Consider the following 18230-nt stretch of genomic DNA (forward strand, 5'->3'; position numbering starts at 1 on the left):
GCTTCACTTTTTCTTTCTCTTTGAAAGCAGTTGATGGACTATCAACTATGATAGTATGCTGTTACGCAGTAGTTTCTACTGTCACATCTACCTGGAAAGCCCAAATTGTCAATGCTAATCACAAAGATACAAGAAAATAAATAGAAAAAGATAGCTCATCTGTTGCAACAGATGGTCCATCTGTTAGAGAAAATCAAATAGGTATTCCTACTGTTTTAATTTATCCCAACAGATGACCTATCAATTGCAACAGATGGGTCATCTGTTTGAACATATTCAAACAGAAGAAAGACCTGTATGATAAGTTCTAACAAATGACTCATTTGCTGCAACAGATGACTCATCTATTAAAACAAACTAAAATAGTAGGAAGACATAATTTAATTTATCCCAATAGATGACCCATCTACTACAACAGGTGGGTCATCTGTTGGAAAAAATTAAAATAGTAGGAATACCTGTTTGATTTTCTCCAACAGATGAGACATCTGTTACAATAGATAATGCATTTGATGTAAAAAATAGTCATCTGTTGCAACAGATATCTATATATGTTTGATAATTTTCAACAGATGTGTCATCTGTTGAAAAAGATATGTAATCTATTTGTTTGTTCGAACGGATGATAAATATTCACCTTTTTCAGCTCATGTTGTTCTCTTGTGGCCCTTGTACATTGCTTAACAGTGCAAGACAAAGGAGTTGCAATTTTTCTTTTGTTGATGCTTGATAATGCCTTGGAAATTGTTTTTTTATCCTCTTAGCCTTAACCTCTAATGGAGTCTATGAATCTGAAATCCTCTTTGATGGAATGACACCCTTCTTAAATGTTAATTCCTTTATAGTAGTAGTTAATGCATTAATAGCATTAATCACTCCATCATATTTCGCATTTCAAACTTGAAATTTGTATGCACAATATAAGATAGGAAAGGAAAGATCTCCAAAATATTGACTACCCTTTTATGTGAGAAATCTGTAATGTGCCCAATTTAAAGAAGAGGTATATCAACCACCAAAATCGGTAAAACTAGTATAATCATAATCATACTAGTTTGTTGTTTCAAAATAGCAATAGAAGCATCAACCAACTTATCAACACCACCAGCCCAAACAACAGCACCATCACCACTATCACCACCAACAGCTCCATCACAACCACCATCATTAGTAGCACCATCAATAACAACAAGCCCACCCTTCCAAAGCATTTTTCTTGTGATGGTTGTTGCTCCAACTAATTAATTTTTTATTCTATCAATTATCTTAGGATCCGATAAATCAGAATAAATCAGTACATATATTAGAATGATGAATAAATTATTTAAATAGATCATTAATTAAAATAAAAACTTAATTAGAATATGACTTACTGCTTTCTCCAGGGCATTGAAAAGATCAAGAAATTTTATTTTTTCTCACTTTTGACCGACAACCATCTCATGATTCTTGGACATGAAACTTCTTCTTGGCAGTTCACTTGTTGTCTTAGATAAGGAAAGACTTCAAATACCCAAGCCTATAAAATTATGCCAATAAATCAAAAGCATTATACAATAAAAAATTAATGAATCATAATAAAAGAAATATTTATCGTGAAAGCCTATGACACTACAAGAAAAGTGCTTATTACCTGGGAATTTTCATAGGGATAATGCGGTAAAATCCCCAAGTAATTTGATTACCTGCAAATTTTCTTACCAATTAGAATCCAAAGGAAACACCTTTGTAGGTAATTACTACCTAGGACTTTATAAATCCCTAGGTAATTTAGTTTCGAAAATAAATCGGCAGGTAAGTTACTTGTGGATTTATTTGCAATTAACTATCAAAATTTTGCATGAATTATTTGGTAAAATTTCATGAAAAAGATTTTTTACCTGCGAATTTCCACAAAAAAAAAATCACAAATTATTCCCCACAAAGATTCCTAAGTAAATCCAAAGGAAGTTTAGGGGTGAAAATTCCTAATTAACAAAAGAAAATTTCTTGCAGATATTTATGAAACTATTTCGCAAGAAAATTTGTATGAAATGCCCCAAGTAAATCAGCAAGAACAATTCTTTTCAAGAAAATTTTCATGAATATTTAGCATGTACATCCCCATGGAAATTCCCAAGTAACAATTCACACATAAATTACTAGAAACATTTCACAATTAGTCAAAAATCTATTCAAAACCGTTAATAATTATCAAAAAATCAGTCAATACAAGTCTGATGTAAACCATTACGGTTAACAAAAAAAACATAATTCATTACATCCACATCAATAATGTATGATTCTTAAATGGTTCAAAACAAAATATTTTAAACTTGAATACTCAAGAAAACTATCAACCACCAGGGTCAGAATCACTTTCATCCACGTTATCAGGACTAGAATCGCTTTCATTCACGCCATCAGAGTCATCATCACTTTTATCCTCATAATCTTGGTTGTCTTCTTGAGATGGGCGTTCATCATTTGAAGGTGATTTCTTGTATACATGCTTCATAAACAAGTCCAATTCCTTTTTTTTCCTCTAATTTTTGTGTCGCTCATTCCGCAATTGAGCATACAAATCAACATTTGAAGCATCAACCTAGGACTTAATCATCTCATCAAATTTAATAGGAAATCAACCATCATAAGAATACAAACATTAAAGTCAAATCATTAACAAAAAAAATTTTCAATGTTCCAAAAGTAAACTACAAAGCATACAAAAAACTATCCTATGGACTTAACTAAATTGGTAACAAAACACTATGGAGTAACTTGTGCAAAACTATCCTATGAAGAATTCCTAAACATATATATCTGATAAAACTATCTACTACAGCCACTAATTTTTAATTAAGATCCATCAGTTACGAAGTCATATTTTCTCCATGCAAAGAAGAGAAGAGAAGCTCCCTTTTCCCCTATCATCATGACTAATTAGCAGTACTAATCTAAAAAGATTCTAAAGATATTTTCTCCATGCAAAGAAGAGAAGAGAAGCTCCCTTTTCCCCTATCATCATGACTAATTAGCAGTACTAATCTAAAAAGATTCTAAAGATCAAATTAAGTGTCTAAAAATTTATCTCAAAGCACTTGTAACCTCTGAAGAGACAATATAGTGTCTTTTCACCAAAAAGTAATTTAAACTAATGCCAACATGCATGTAGTTAAATCTAAAAGCTCGGATTAGGTTAAAACTAATCACTATGTTTGTCAAATACCTAACTCAATCATTAAGAATCTTCTACTAATCCAATGACTCAAAGGTAGCTGCATTTTAATTAGTTTCAAATATATATATATATATATATATATATATATATGAACAATTTACTAAAATTGTAGATTATTAGTAATATCAGATTCTAAACTCATTCTTGCACAACTACAAATAGTTCACTGACAAGGACAAAAATTGTTTAAGTGTTAAAATTTGTAAATGTCACTACTTCACTTCTCAAGTGACCACACTTAACTAAATTTAAAACACAAATTCACCTTTCAATAACTATATGTAAACATTTTCAAGTCACTACTTTATTTCTCAAGTGACCATACTTAACTGAATTCAAAACACAAATTCAACTTTCAACTAACCACACATAAACATTTTCAAGTCACTACTTCACTTCTCAATTAACCACACTTAACTAAATTCAAAGCACAAATTCACCTTCAACTAACCATACTTATACATTTTCAAGTCACTACTTCACTTCTCAAGTGACCACATTTTACTAAATTCAAAACACAAGTTCACCTCTCAAGTGACTACATTATTTTTAATCAATTTCAAGTAACTAATTTATATTTCAAAACATTATTCTTAAACAATTTCAAGTAACTAGTTTACATTTAAAGTCCCTAGACTTAACCATTTTCAAAGTGCAAGTTCACATTCTCAAATAACTACACATAATCATTTTCAAAACACAAGGTCACCTTTCAAATAACTAAGTTCAAAACACAAGTCACCTCTCAAGTGACTACATTATTCTTAATCAATTTCAAGTAAATAGTTTACATTTCAAAACATTATTCTTAATCAATTTCAAGTAACTAGTTTACACTTAAAGTCCCTAGACTTACCCATTTTCAAAACACAAGTTCAATTCCTCAAATAACTACACATAATCATTTTCAAAACACAAGGTCACCTTTCAAATAACTAATTTTAAAACATAAGTCACCAATTCACTTCTCAAGTGACTACACTTGATCATTACCAAATCATTTATTCACTTCTCGAGTGATCACAATTTACTAAATTCAAGACACAATATCACCTTTCAAATAACTACATTCAAACATTTTCAAGTCACTAATTCACTTCTCAAGTGACCACACTTAACTAAATTCAAAACAAAAGTTCACCTTTCAACTAACCACAATTGAACATTTTCAAGTCACCACTTCACTTCTCAAGTGACCACACTTAACTAAATTCAAAACACAAATTCACCTTTCAACTAACCACACTTAAACATTTTCAGGTCACTATTTCACTTCTCAAGTGCCCACACTTAACTAAATTCAAAACAAAAGTTCACCTTCAACTAACCACACTTAAACATTTTCAAATCACTACTTCACTTCTCAAGTGATCATTATTAACTAAATTCAAAACATAAATTCACCTTTCAACTAACCACACTTAAAACATTTTTAAGTCACTACTTCACTTCTCAAGTGACCACTCATAACTAAATTCAAAACACAAATTCACCTTTCAACTAACCACACTTACACATTTTCAAGTCACTACTTCACTTCTCAAGTGACCACACTTTACTAAATTCAAAACACTTCATCTCTCAAGTGACTACATTACTCTTAATCAATTTCAAGTAACAAGTTTACATTTCAAAACATGAGTCTTAATCAATTTCAAGTAACGAGTTTACATTTATAGTCCCTAGACTTAAACATTTTCAAAACACAAGTTCACATTCTCAAATAACTACACACAATAATTTTCAAAACACAAGGTCACCTTTCAAATAACTAAGTTCAAAACACAAGTCACCTCTCAAGTGACTACATTATTCTTAATCAATTTCAAGTAACTAGTTTACATTTCAAAACATTATTCTTAATTAATTTCAAGTGACTAATTTACATTTAAAGTCCCTAGACTTACCCATTTTCAAAACACAAGTTCACATCCTCAAATAACTATACATAATCATTTTCAAAACACAAGGTCACCTTTCAAATAACTAAGTTCAAAACATAAGTCACCAATTCACTTCTCAAGTGACTACACCTGATCATTATCAAATCATTTATTCACTTCTCGAGTGACCACACTTTACTAAATTCGAAACACAAGATCACCTTTTAAGTAACTACATTCAAACATTTTCAAGTCACTAATTCACTTCTCAAGTGACCACACTTAACTAAATTCAAAACAAAAGTTCACCTTTCAACTGACCACACTTGAAAATTTTCAAATCACCACTTCACTTCTCAAGTGACCACACTTAAATAAATTCAAAAACCAAATTCACCTTTCAACTAACCACACTTAAAACATTTTTAGGTCACTATTTCACTTATCAAGTGCCCACACTTAACTAAATTCAAAACAAAAGTTCACCTTTCAACTAACCACACATAAACATTTTCAAATCACTACTTCACTTCTCAAGCGACCATAATAAACTAAATTCAAAACAAAAATTCACCTTTCAACTAATCACAATTAAAATATTTTCAAGTCACTAATTCACTTCTCAAGTGACCACACATAACTAAATTCAAAACACAAATTCAACTTTCAACTAACCACACTTAAACATTTTCAAGTCACTACTTCACTTCTCAAGTGACCACACTTTACTAAATTCAAAACACAAGTTCATCTCTCAAGTGACTACATTATTCTTAATCAATTTCAAGTAACTAGTTTACATTTCAAAACATGATTCTTAATCAATTTCAACTAACTAGTTTACATTTAAAGTCCCTAGACTTAACAACAACAACAACAACAACAAACCCAGTGTATTCCCACTTAGTGGGGTCTGGGGGGGTAAGATGTACGCAGTCCATACCTCTACCTCTGATGAAGTAGAAAGGTTGTTTCCGAAAGACCCCCGGCTCAAGTCACGAGATATCACACAAACACATAGTACAGCACAGAAGCAGATGACATAAAGTCCCTAGACTTAACCATTTTCAAAATGCAAGTTCATATTCTTAAATAACTACACCTAATAATTTTCAAAACACAAGGTCACCTTTCAAATAACTAAGTTCAAAACACAAATCACCCCTCAAGTGACTACATTATTCTTAATCAATTTCAAGTAACTAGTTTACATTTTAAAACATTATTCTTAATTAATTTCAAGTAACTAATTTACATTTAAAGTCCCTAGACTTTACCATTTTCAAAATGCAAGTTCACATCCTTAAATAACTACACATAATCATTTTCAACACATAAGATCACCTTTCAAATAACTAAGCTCAAATTACAAGTCACCAATTCACTTCTCAAGTGACTACACTTGAACATTATCAAATCATTAATTCACTTCTCAAGTGATCACATTTAACTAAATTTAAAACACAAATTCACATTTCAACTAACCACACTTAAACATTTTCAAGTCACTACATCACTTCTCAAGTGATCATACTTAACTAAATTCAAAAAACAAATTCACCTTTCAATTAACCACACTTAAACATTTTCAAGTCGTTATTTCACTTCTCAAGTGACCACACTTTACTAAATTCAAAACACAAGTTCACCTTAATCAATTTCAAGTAACTAGTTTACATTTAAAAACATTATTCTTAATCAATTTCAAGTAACTAGTTTACATTTAAAGTCACTACACCTAACCATTTTCAAAACTCAAGTTCACATTCTCAAATAGCTACACATAATCATTTTCAAAACACAAGGTTACCTTTAAAATAACTAAGTTCAAAACACATGTCACCTCTCAAGTGACTACATTATTCTTAATCAATTTCAAGTAACTAGTTTACATTTCAAAACATTATTCTTAATCAAGTGACAATATTCGCATTTTCAATTGATTACACTTTACTAATTTCAAAACACAAGTTCACCTTTCAAGTCACTACACTAAATCATTTTCAAGTCACTTATCCACTTCTCGAGTGACACTTGATCATTTTAAAGTCACTAGTACACATTCAAAATACTACACTTAACCATTTTAACTCTCTAATTCACATTTCAAGTGACTAAACTTAACCATTTTCAAGTCATGAATTCACATTTCAAGTGACAACACTAAGTCATTTCATCCAACCTTGTCGAAACCCTAAATATGGACCTAAAGTAGATAAAACCCACACAACATAACCACCATTCTCAAGGAACATAGTCCCTATTTCAGCAGTAATCAATGCCTCAGGGACACTTATATTAATGGGAAAATCAAGAAACCAAGAAGAGTAAAAAGAGGACCAGCTGCTTGTACAGTGTCCTCAACACCAAATGGACCACCAGAAACCTCATAGAAAATAAGGAAAATTAGTGTCAAAAGTGAAACTTACTTGGAATTATTTGATCTAGGAGATAGAGGAACATCATTAATCCCTATGTACTTTTCACCATTATACTCCCCCATTGGTATTGCAGATTCTCTTTGAGCTGAAACCCTCAATTTTTGCATTTTTCAGTAAATATTTTCATTAAACACTAGATACTATAGGAACCAAACATCAAAAGAAACAATTTTTTTTAACAATTTATAACATGGGGTTGTTCAGCAAAGCAATTAAATCACAAAAACAACATTAAAACAATTTATCATGACAAAATTACACAAAGAGTCGCCAAATTTTATAGTCTGTCTACCAATTTCATTATACACTAGCTAACTAAAGGAACCAAACATCAAAAAGAAATATTTTTTTAACAATTAATGTTCAAGAATGCAATAAAATTACAAAAACAACAATAAAACCATCAATCATGAAAATATTACATAAGCGACAAGGGTAGTATAACGAATCATCAATACCAAAAAGATACTAGCATTACATTTTGGAGGAGGGCGGCAGCAGTTGGGGGAGATTTCATCAGTTCTTTGGTTGTCGACGACTGTTGTGGTTGTCAGTGGTAGTGATGCGGATAGCTTGTACAGCCGGAGGAGGAAGGAGAGGTGGTGATGAAGGACGTCGGAGGCGATGGTGACGATAAGGAAGGCGGCCGGAGTTTAGAGAGAGTGAGAGAGGACAGATGGTAAGATGCGACTGAAATTTTAAGAGTGAGATTAGGGTTTTTGGTATTTGGGTTTTTCATATGAAAAATAAGATTTAATCTTAACCGTCAATATCATGAGATCGGCGGTTGTGATTAAAATTTAAAATAAAATTGAAAATTAATTTAAAAAATGAATCAAATTAAATTAAAAAATTGGTTAAAATTAATATTAATTAGATATAAAGTTGGCTAGAATTTAAATAAAATTGAGAAGATAATTGAATTGACTTAGACTGCTATTTAAGTATAATAATAAGTTCATAATAATAATAATAATAAATAAATAAATATTATAAAAATCGATAATGAATTTGAAATAAGTTGGGCATAAATATAATAATAATAATATTCAAGGTAACATCTTTTGATTGTTTTCTCTCTGAGATTTTGAGAAAATAGATACAACAACTAACCCGCTTTAGTTTCACAAATTGGAATCTGTGGAGGGTACAGTATACGTAGACCTTACCGCTAAGGTAGATAGGTTAATTTTATTAGACCCTCGGTACAATAAAAATAGTCTGAAGCAATACAATTTCAAGAAAAAAATGTGAAAATTGATTTAATATCGACCGTTGATCAAATATGATGAACGGCTGAGATTAGAAATTGGGTTAGAAGAAGATTGAATTGGTGATTTCGATTGAGTCAAATTAAACTTAATTGACACAAATTGAGTATAAAATGTCTAGAATTTAAATAAATTAGGAAAATTGAATTGAATTAGGCTGATATTTATTAAATATAGTAACTATATAAAATTAAAATTAAAAAATAAATAAAATTATTATTTTTAAATTAATTATAAATAAATTATGTAAATAAAATTAATGATGCCAATCGCATAGTAATGTCAATGCATTTCATATATTAAAATTATTTTCGGTTAATTAATTTTTGAATACGGTATTATACATATATATCTCGTAGTACAATGTATTAATCTGTTGAATTATTAGTTAATTAGCTTCATTATTATAACTTCAATAGTATATTATTACCTCGATCATATAATGTTAACATATTATTCAAAATATTTGTATATATAGATTCAGTTAACTAGGTTTTGACTACTATGTACATCACTACACGAGAGATACATATATATACGTATATATATTTGATTGACCATCAACTTTGAAATATGTACTATATACATCACATACCCAAGTATATTACCTCGTAATACAACGTATTTCATATATACTCTCATGAATTATCTTAGACCAACGAAATTTTACCTCTTTAATTTTTTTGGTGATAACATAACGAGTCAAGCTAAGTTTTATTCAGCTCGAATACATTTGTGATACCATCTATGTCAACAAACTAATTTTAATTTCTTGAGCATCTTTTGCTTGATCATAATAACGAGAAAAATAATAAGACTCAATATAAATTTAATTTTAAAATAAACCAAATTGAATTCAAAAATCAATTAAAATTGATATCAATTAGATATAAGGTTGGCTAGAATTTAAATAAAATTGAGAAGATAATTGAATCGACTTAGGCTGTTATTTAAATATAATAATAGTAAATAAATATTGATCAACGGCTGAGATTTAAAGATTAAGAATTTGGTTAAAAAATTGAATGGAATTTAAAATTGAGTTCAATTGGACACAATTTGGGCTAGGATTGTAATAAATTGGATAAAATTAGGCTAAAATTATTATAAATTGGCAAAATCGGGCTAGAAAATAAATAAATTGAAAAAAACTAAATTGACTAATGTTGTGGATTAATAAAATAATAATAATAGTAAAATAAATATTATAATTATTCTCAGATTAGTTATGAATAAATTTTGTAAATAAAAATACGACACATAATATATTACTTTAAAATCAACGATAACAATAATTCGAAATAGACACCTATAAATTATGAATATAAAATTTAAAATTGCCGATAATAATAGTGATAATAATAATAATAATAATAATAATAATAATAATAAAAATAATAATAATAATAGACAATGTATTAGTAATTACGAGTGTGAATACTAAATAAAATATTAACAAATTACGTAAAAATATTACATTTAAATTGATAAATTACAAAAAATGATAATAAAAGTAATAAAATACTTTGTATATTTTTTAAATCATGAATGTGACAAGTCAATATTTGTTTGATACAAGAATAATGTGTAAAAAAATATCAAGATTTGAAATTAATGATTTTTGACAAAACAACGACCTAAAAGGAGTATCAAACGGTCAATATTGGATGCCAACACATACAAAACCAGAATCTTTGACTTCAAAACGATCGAGTGGGGACCTTTGCAAATGAAAAAAGTATCGAGTTTAAAGTAGAAGCTAAAGAAACTAACCTCTGATTTCGAATATCTCTCGAACAATTGAAACTTTGATTCCGGGTCTTCTCCTTGTCTTCTTAGAGAAAATTTAATTTTGGTTTTGATTTTTCAATTTTTTGGATCGGTTTTGGTTTTAAATTTTAGAAATTTGATTAAAACGGTTTGATTTTTTATTTTTCAAAAAATAAATGGTTAAACCAAAAGACCGATATTAAATAAATATATATTTTATTATATATATAAATTTTATATATATATATATATATATATATATATATATATATATTATATATTTAGTGTAAATAATGTTTATCTGTTATTTCATTTCATCCATGTTGAGTTATTTATATTTGAAAATGAAAAATAGGTTTGAAAAAAATTATTTTTTCTAAAAAAAATCATCAATTTTAAGTGCCCGATCATGACAAGAAAGACTCACTACTTTAATTTTCAAATCAAAATCAAAATTCAAAATAATTGAACCAAATTATAGCGATCAAATCAAATCAAATTTATTTTGGTTTGATTACAGTTGTCATTTTCGTTAATCCAAAAATTGAAAAACCAAATCAATATTAAACAAGCAAATCGAACAAACAGAATGCTTACCCCTAATCTTATCATATATATAATTCTGAAACTACCGAATACTTTCGACTCAATGTAAACTAAAATAATTTTTTATTTTATTTCGTGATTATTATACCTTATATCTCACACCAAATGACTCCTAAATGTACATTATAATGATATATTATAATGACGTCCGTAGTATGATGCCTTACAATTATATTTAAATTAACAAATAGAAAAACACGCCCTATTTGAGCCCTGAGTCATTCATCTCCCTATCTTAGGCCAACGAAATTTCACCTCTTTATTTTTTTGGTGATAACATAACGAGTCAAGCTAAGGTTAATTCAGCTCGAATACATTTGTGATACTATCTATGTCAACAAATTAATTTTAATTTCTTGAGCATCTTTGCTTTATTATACGTGTCCACCGATTTAATTTCTAATTTTTTATTTTTTTTTTTGTTTTTTATTCTTCAAGTTTATCCTTTTCCTATTTAAATTTTTCAAGTCACAAAAATCCTACGTAAATCCCCAAGAAATAATTTCAGCTAAATTTGTAGCAACACAATCTCCCAATAATTTTCCAAGTAATAATTCCATAGGTAAATTCCCAAGAAATAATTTCAGCTAAATTTATATCAACACAATCCTCCAATAATTTTTCAAGTAATAATTTCCCCGGAAAATCCCTAAGAATAAATCCCCAGAAAAATCCACAGCTCAAAATCCCCAAATAATTTCCCAGGTAATAAAATCCATTATATAAATTTTCACCAAAAGATCTCTACGTAAATCTGTAGGATAAATTACCTAGAAATTTTTTTATGAATTTTAAATATATATATGTCCATATACTTGCGGATTTACCTAGAGATAAAATATCCTCCGATATATTTTTCCAGGTAATGTCACAAGTAATAATTCCGCAGGTAGATCACCAAGAATAAATTCCTAGCCAAATTCGCAACACAAAATCCCAAAATAATTTCTCAGATAATAAAATCCATTACATAAATTTTCACTAAAATATCTCTACGTAAATCTGTAAGATAAATTACCTGAGGATTTTCCTATGGATTTAAAAAATATATACATTTGTCCACATACCTGCGGATTTACCTAGAGATAAAATATCTATCGATACATTTCTCCAGGTAATGCCACAAGTATGAAATTTGCGCAATATGGCACCAAATTTACTTACAAAATTTGTTGCAAATATATAGTTCGCAGGTAATATATTTAAAAATTGAGGAATTTAGTATTTTCGTAGGTAAATCCACAAGTATTTCCTGCGATATTATTCCCTAGGTAAAATTCCTATGTAATTTATAGTTTTCTAGTAGTGTGAAAAGCCATATAAGTTGACTGTCTTTGACGGTAATGGAATCAACGAATATTTGACAGTCATTTTAAAGCTTTCATAACCCCAAGGATAGTTGTTAAATGCCTCAAGATCCTTAGAGAGATTTATTAAACCAAGTTTTATGTTGTTTTTGACGTCTTTCGCCCAAAGAATATTATATACAAACCAAAGCAAACCAAACACAGTGATTGTTTGTGCTTCTTTGAAAGTCTTTTATCTTTCTACTCTTCTATCAAATTTGTGTTTTGGAACTTTGACCAACAAAATAAAAGAAGTCATCATCATCACTTGACTTGTCTTTGCCTTTTGTGTGTGGAGTACTTTTTTTGGGGGGGCGGGGGGCGGGGTTAAAATATGTATAGGTTGAGAAGGAGGATAACATTTAGTCTAGTAACTATGACAAACTCCTTCCAACACAAACAAACTAGCATGCCACAGTAATTTATTCACACCTCATCCACCTTATCTTTATTTTCATACATAAACCTACGTCTGAGAAGATCATACACCATGGTTATTTAGAAACGAGCATTGTTGTCCTCCAGCAAATCAAGATATTGTCCTAAACAACTCTCCCTGAAATAAGCATCCAATTTTTTTATTTCAAAGTATTTTTCTAAAGGTATCAAAAGATTTTGCCATGGCAGACTTTATCACAAAATCACAAGTTAAATATGTGGTACCATCGCATTGAATTCTCACAGAATAACTATCAGTGACGAAGATTTTGACCAACTCTTTAGTGAAAGGGCTATTAACATTTGGATCATGTTGACTTTTTGAAATAAATTCACAATCTATTTTGAAACTTTCCTCTTCCTCATATTCATTTTTCTTCTGCTTTTGATTGAGATACCACTTGTACAACAAGCTCATAAAGTGGTGGATATAACCTAGCTACTTCACTTATTCCTTTACTTGAACTTGATTCGCTTTATTTTCTTTTGGGATCCATATTATCTAAAATTAAGAGTAAAATAAAAAAAAATTATAATTGATTATGCATTATTAGAAAAAGGATAACAAAAAATCTAACAAATACAACACAATAAAATAACAGTTTCAGCAAATTACTCATCTATTGCAATAGGTGAATGATCTGTTGCAACAGATCACTCATATGTTGCAGCAAATGAGTAATCTGTTGAAAATAATAAAAACAGTTTCAATACTGTTGTGATTTCTTCCAAAAGATCACTTATCTGTTGAAACAGAAGACTGACCTGTTGCAATCGATCATTCACCTATTGCAAAAAATGAGTGATTTGTTGGAATAAATCAATCTGTCAATATTGATTAGATTTATTCCAACAGATAGGTCATTTGTTACAACAAATGACCTATTAGTTGGAAGAAATCAAACTCTTGGGCATGTTATCTGTTGGAATAACTGTTAGAATTTCATTCAATATATGAACCATCTATTGCAATAGATGGTATCTGTTAAAAAAATAGTAGCAAGATTTATTTAATAAAAAAACATCAATATCACCATCTTTACCAAGACCAACAACAACCCACAAACAACAAATCAACCCAGCACACCAACACAACACACACACCAAGAACATCGACATTTACTAATAACACCAACATTGTACAAACACAAACAACAAAAAGTTTCAAAAGATACAACAAACACTAATAAATCAAATCAACAGTTGTTTATTAGATTTGGTCACACTAGATGTCTCCCAAAAAAATTTAAAATTCAACTCTCACTATTTTTACAACAATATTGGACAACAAAAACTATAGTAATAATAAAAAATCATATTTCACTCCGGAAAGAGAAGAGAAGAAATATCACAAATTAAAATTTTCTTGAGTCCTCATTTCAAATTTAAGCAACAAATATTGAAATTGTTAACCCATACTAGAAGAGAAGTTAACTCAAGTTTCTCTTTTTCTTCAGAAATAAAAAACCCTAATTTTTTTACTTGTGAAAGTCGAAAAGGGACGATGAAAAACTCAAAGTTGTTGTCGTCGAAAAATGTTGTCATGTCAAATGATGATTGAAAGTAAAAAAAAAAACTCAAAACCATTTATCGCTGGAGGTTGAAGTCATTGGGGATTGAAGGGAGAAATTTACAGAACTGTTGGTTGAGAGAAGTTTAAGAGAAACTATCGAGAGAGGGGGGGAGAGACAATTGATTTGGAGAGGAGAGGAAAGTTTGAGGGGTGTGGGTTGATTTGTATTTTTAAAAAGATTAGAAAGTTTTGATAATATTAATTAAGTCCATAATCAACTTAATCAAGTTCTTAATTATTTTTTACCCTTTAAGTTGATCAATATCACTAGTACCACAATACACACTTATAAAGACACTTTTCCTTCAATTTTCTCGAATAACATCTAGTTCATAAATTTAATAGTTGCCACATGTCAACAATCGGTGTTGTAATGGACAAAACTGGAAGGAGAAGTACCGGAGGGGGTTTTCACCCTTTTTATCTAACTAGTTTAAGTGCACGCGCCTTGTGCGTATACCTCACTTTAATGAGTTCAACCAATACACTAAATAAAAAATCTGTTTGAATAATAAAGATTTATACAATAATTAAATTCAACATCTTTTGAATATGTAAAAATGAAGAATTTATATAATTAAACATAACCTTTACCGAAAACGATTCTCAAAGCTGATCGGCATTCATCTACCACCTGTAAACTGTAATAAAATAATTTGATAATAGAGACATCAAATGATACAATTAAATCTAACTTTTACAATAAAATTTCCTCAAAGCGTCTGACACTCATCTACCACCTGTTAACTAAATAATATAACTATACCTAATCTTTACACAAAAAAATTTCTCAAGTCGGAGATATCAAAGCAATACAATTAAACTTAAGCCTTACCTTAAAAAATTCTTCAAAGTCGACCAACATTTATCTACCACCTACAAACTACCACAAAATAATACACTAAAAGAGATATTAAAATAATACAATGAAATTTAAACTTTACACACAAAAATTTCTCAAACCCGATCGATATTTTTCTACAACCTGTAAACTACCATAAAATAATAAACTAATAGAGATATTAAGAAAATACAATTAAACCTAATCTTTACCTAAAAAATTCCTTAAAGCTGACCGATATTCATCTACCACCTGTAAATTAAAATAAAATAATATGATAATAAAGAAATCAAAATAATATAATTAAACCTAACATTTATATAAGAAATCCTAAAAGTCAATCGACATTCACCTATAATGTGTAAACTACAACAAAACAGTATAATAGTTATCACAAAGCTTCGATTTTGATGAAAAGAATTCTTGTCTAAGCAAAAATTTTGACTCTAAAGAATGACTTGAATGAAAACAAAGAAGATATATATATATATATATATGCACACACACGTTGAGTTTTATCATGTTGAAAAAAAAAGTGAAGAAGATAAGGGTTAGAAAATTAAGCATCCACCAATCTAGACGTGCAACCGAATCAAGTTAGATGAGCATCAAAGAGTTTGCTTGAAATTTTGCCAACAATGTTTTTGGCATATCGATTTCAATTACCAGCCCCTCCAAGTCTCTCCTATACTTTTAAGTGTGTTGCAATCAGATACTCTTAAAAAAAATGACATGTACACAGGCGTGGAGCTAGAAGAGTAACCACCATTAGTTTAACCTTTATAATACAAAAGTCAATAGTCAAGTAAAACTTATACATAAAATATATGGTTATAGTTCTCCATAAAATTACCTCAAAGGACATATGTTGCACAGTGAAATCATGAAACTTTAGGTGAAATATTTGACTTAAAAATCTATTCAACGTGGCCATTCATCTTCCTAACCCCCAATCTTCTTCTGAAATAATTTATATCAGCTACTTACAGGAAAAAAAAATCAAGACTTAACATCATTGCGCAGAGTTGCCAATGTCTTACATTTTTCATAACAAACTAATATTAAAAATATTAATTTAATTTATTATACATAGCTCGATGGCTTGTATATATTTATCCATACATTGATCGAAAAAAATGAGAAAGTAATACTTTACAAAATAAAAAATTCAACTACCTAAAATCTAAGAAATACAAGTGAATCAAAAGCTAACTTAAAAGACATGGGAAGAAGAAGAAGAGAGAATAAAAAAACAGTTAAATAAAACATAAAAAAAGGGCACGCATACATGCTATTGAAAGACCTAAGCATATTGTGTGCATAAATTAGTATAAATAATTATTTTGTAGATCTCAATATTTATAGAAACATTTCCTTAATAAGTTCTATTTTAAGGAAAATATTAATTCATTCCCCTTCCATATATTTTAGGAGTCCCACATATTTTAGAAGTTTAGTATAATAAAAAATAATTAAATAATAAATTAAAGAAAATAGTGAAAAGACAATTTTGTCTAAAGGAGAGTCTTTTAATAAAAGACAAAAAGTTCAAATCACTTTTCTAAGGGGCTTCACACTTTTAATATACTCCCTTCATTTAAAAAAGAATGACCTACTTTGACTTGACACAAAGTTTAAGAAAATAAAGAAGACTTTTGAATCTTGTGGTCTTAAATTAAAGTTACGTCAAATGTACCAAAATGCACTTTAATCTTGTGGTCCTAAATATGTCATGTGGAAAGTTTAAATTAAATAATTGCCAAAAACGAAAAGGGGTCATTCTTTTTTAAACGGACTAAAAAGGAAAGTAGGTCATTCTTTTTTAAACGGAGGGAGTATTATATATACTAATTTCACGAGGCCCATGCTAAACCCAGGCCTAAACTCAAAATATAAATATAATAATTAAAGTCTTAAAATATAATTCATATCATACTATTTTTTACTTTATAATTAACATAATCTAATGACGAACATGTTAAACATATTTTCTTTGGGTCAATTTATAAGTACAAGTTATTAATCAAATAACTGGATATTTTAAATAAAATTTTGATTTGTGTGGAAGGAAGTATTACCGAAGAATTAGAATAAATCAAAAGACCACAAGTAATTCAATATTATAAAATAACATGATTTAAAATATGTTAATAATTACAATTCGGTGAAGATTATAAATATAAAATATTGGTATTTTTATGAATTTGTGGATATGTAACTTCTTCATTATAGATAGAAATAGAGAGAAGTATGCATTACTCCCCTGAACTTGTTGAGTTTTATTCATGGTACATCTGAACTTTGACTTATCCTAAATACCCCCTCCCCCCAAACTTGTTGTTTTAGTAAGTCGCGAGGTCCTTTTTTGCTGACTGTCCGGTGCATGTACACCACGCGCGTACACATGGAAAAAAGTGTTGATGTGGTTGTCCATGTGGATAAATACCATCCACTTTCCGTATATTTATTCTATATTAAAAAATAACTCACTTCTACCTTAATTATCCGATTTTTCTCTAAAAAATTATATTTTTTAGTTTTCCTCTACTCCAAAATAGTTAAAGGTTGAGTTTTCGCCGATCAAGTAAGCTATTATCTAAAATTTATATTTTTTTATGTGTGTTAAAAATATGAAATTATATTTTTCCAGTTAGTGTTTCATAGTAGTTTCCAATTAGTGTTTCGATTAGGATTTTGGGGAGACTCACATATACAAATACATTTCTTATTATAATTAACGGGGTAAGAAATTGTAATTTAAGTTAAGGGCGTACAAAAATCAAAATGATAAAAATGTTATTGATTTATCATTATAGGATTAAGGTTTAGAAAAGTTTGTAC

At 29.0% G+C, this 18230-nt stretch overlaps 1 long non-coding RNA gene across 2 annotated transcripts; it reads right to left on the reverse strand.

Moving 5' to 3' along the window:
• Window positions 1–2158: 2158 nt before the first annotated feature.
• LOC107852204 lies at window positions 2159–8287 on the reverse strand. Of its 2 annotated transcripts, XR_007042951.1 has the most exons (3): window positions 8023–8287; window positions 7533–7629; window positions 2159–2590 (listed from the first exon to the last, which is right to left on the reverse strand). It is a non-coding gene; the product is annotated as an uncharacterized LOC107852204 (long non-coding RNA). The 2 variants fall into 2 exon arrangements; XR_001669314.2 differs by lacking the exon at window positions 7533–7629 and having other exon boundaries at window positions 8023–8268.
• Between the last annotated feature and the right edge of the window lie 9943 nt (window positions 8288–18230).

This window comes from Capsicum annuum, chromosome 7, assembly GCF_002878395.1.
Source record: "Capsicum annuum cultivar UCD-10X-F1 chromosome 7, UCD10Xv1.1, whole genome shotgun sequence".
NCBI lineage: Eukaryota > Viridiplantae > Streptophyta > Magnoliopsida > Solanales > Solanaceae > Capsicum > Capsicum annuum.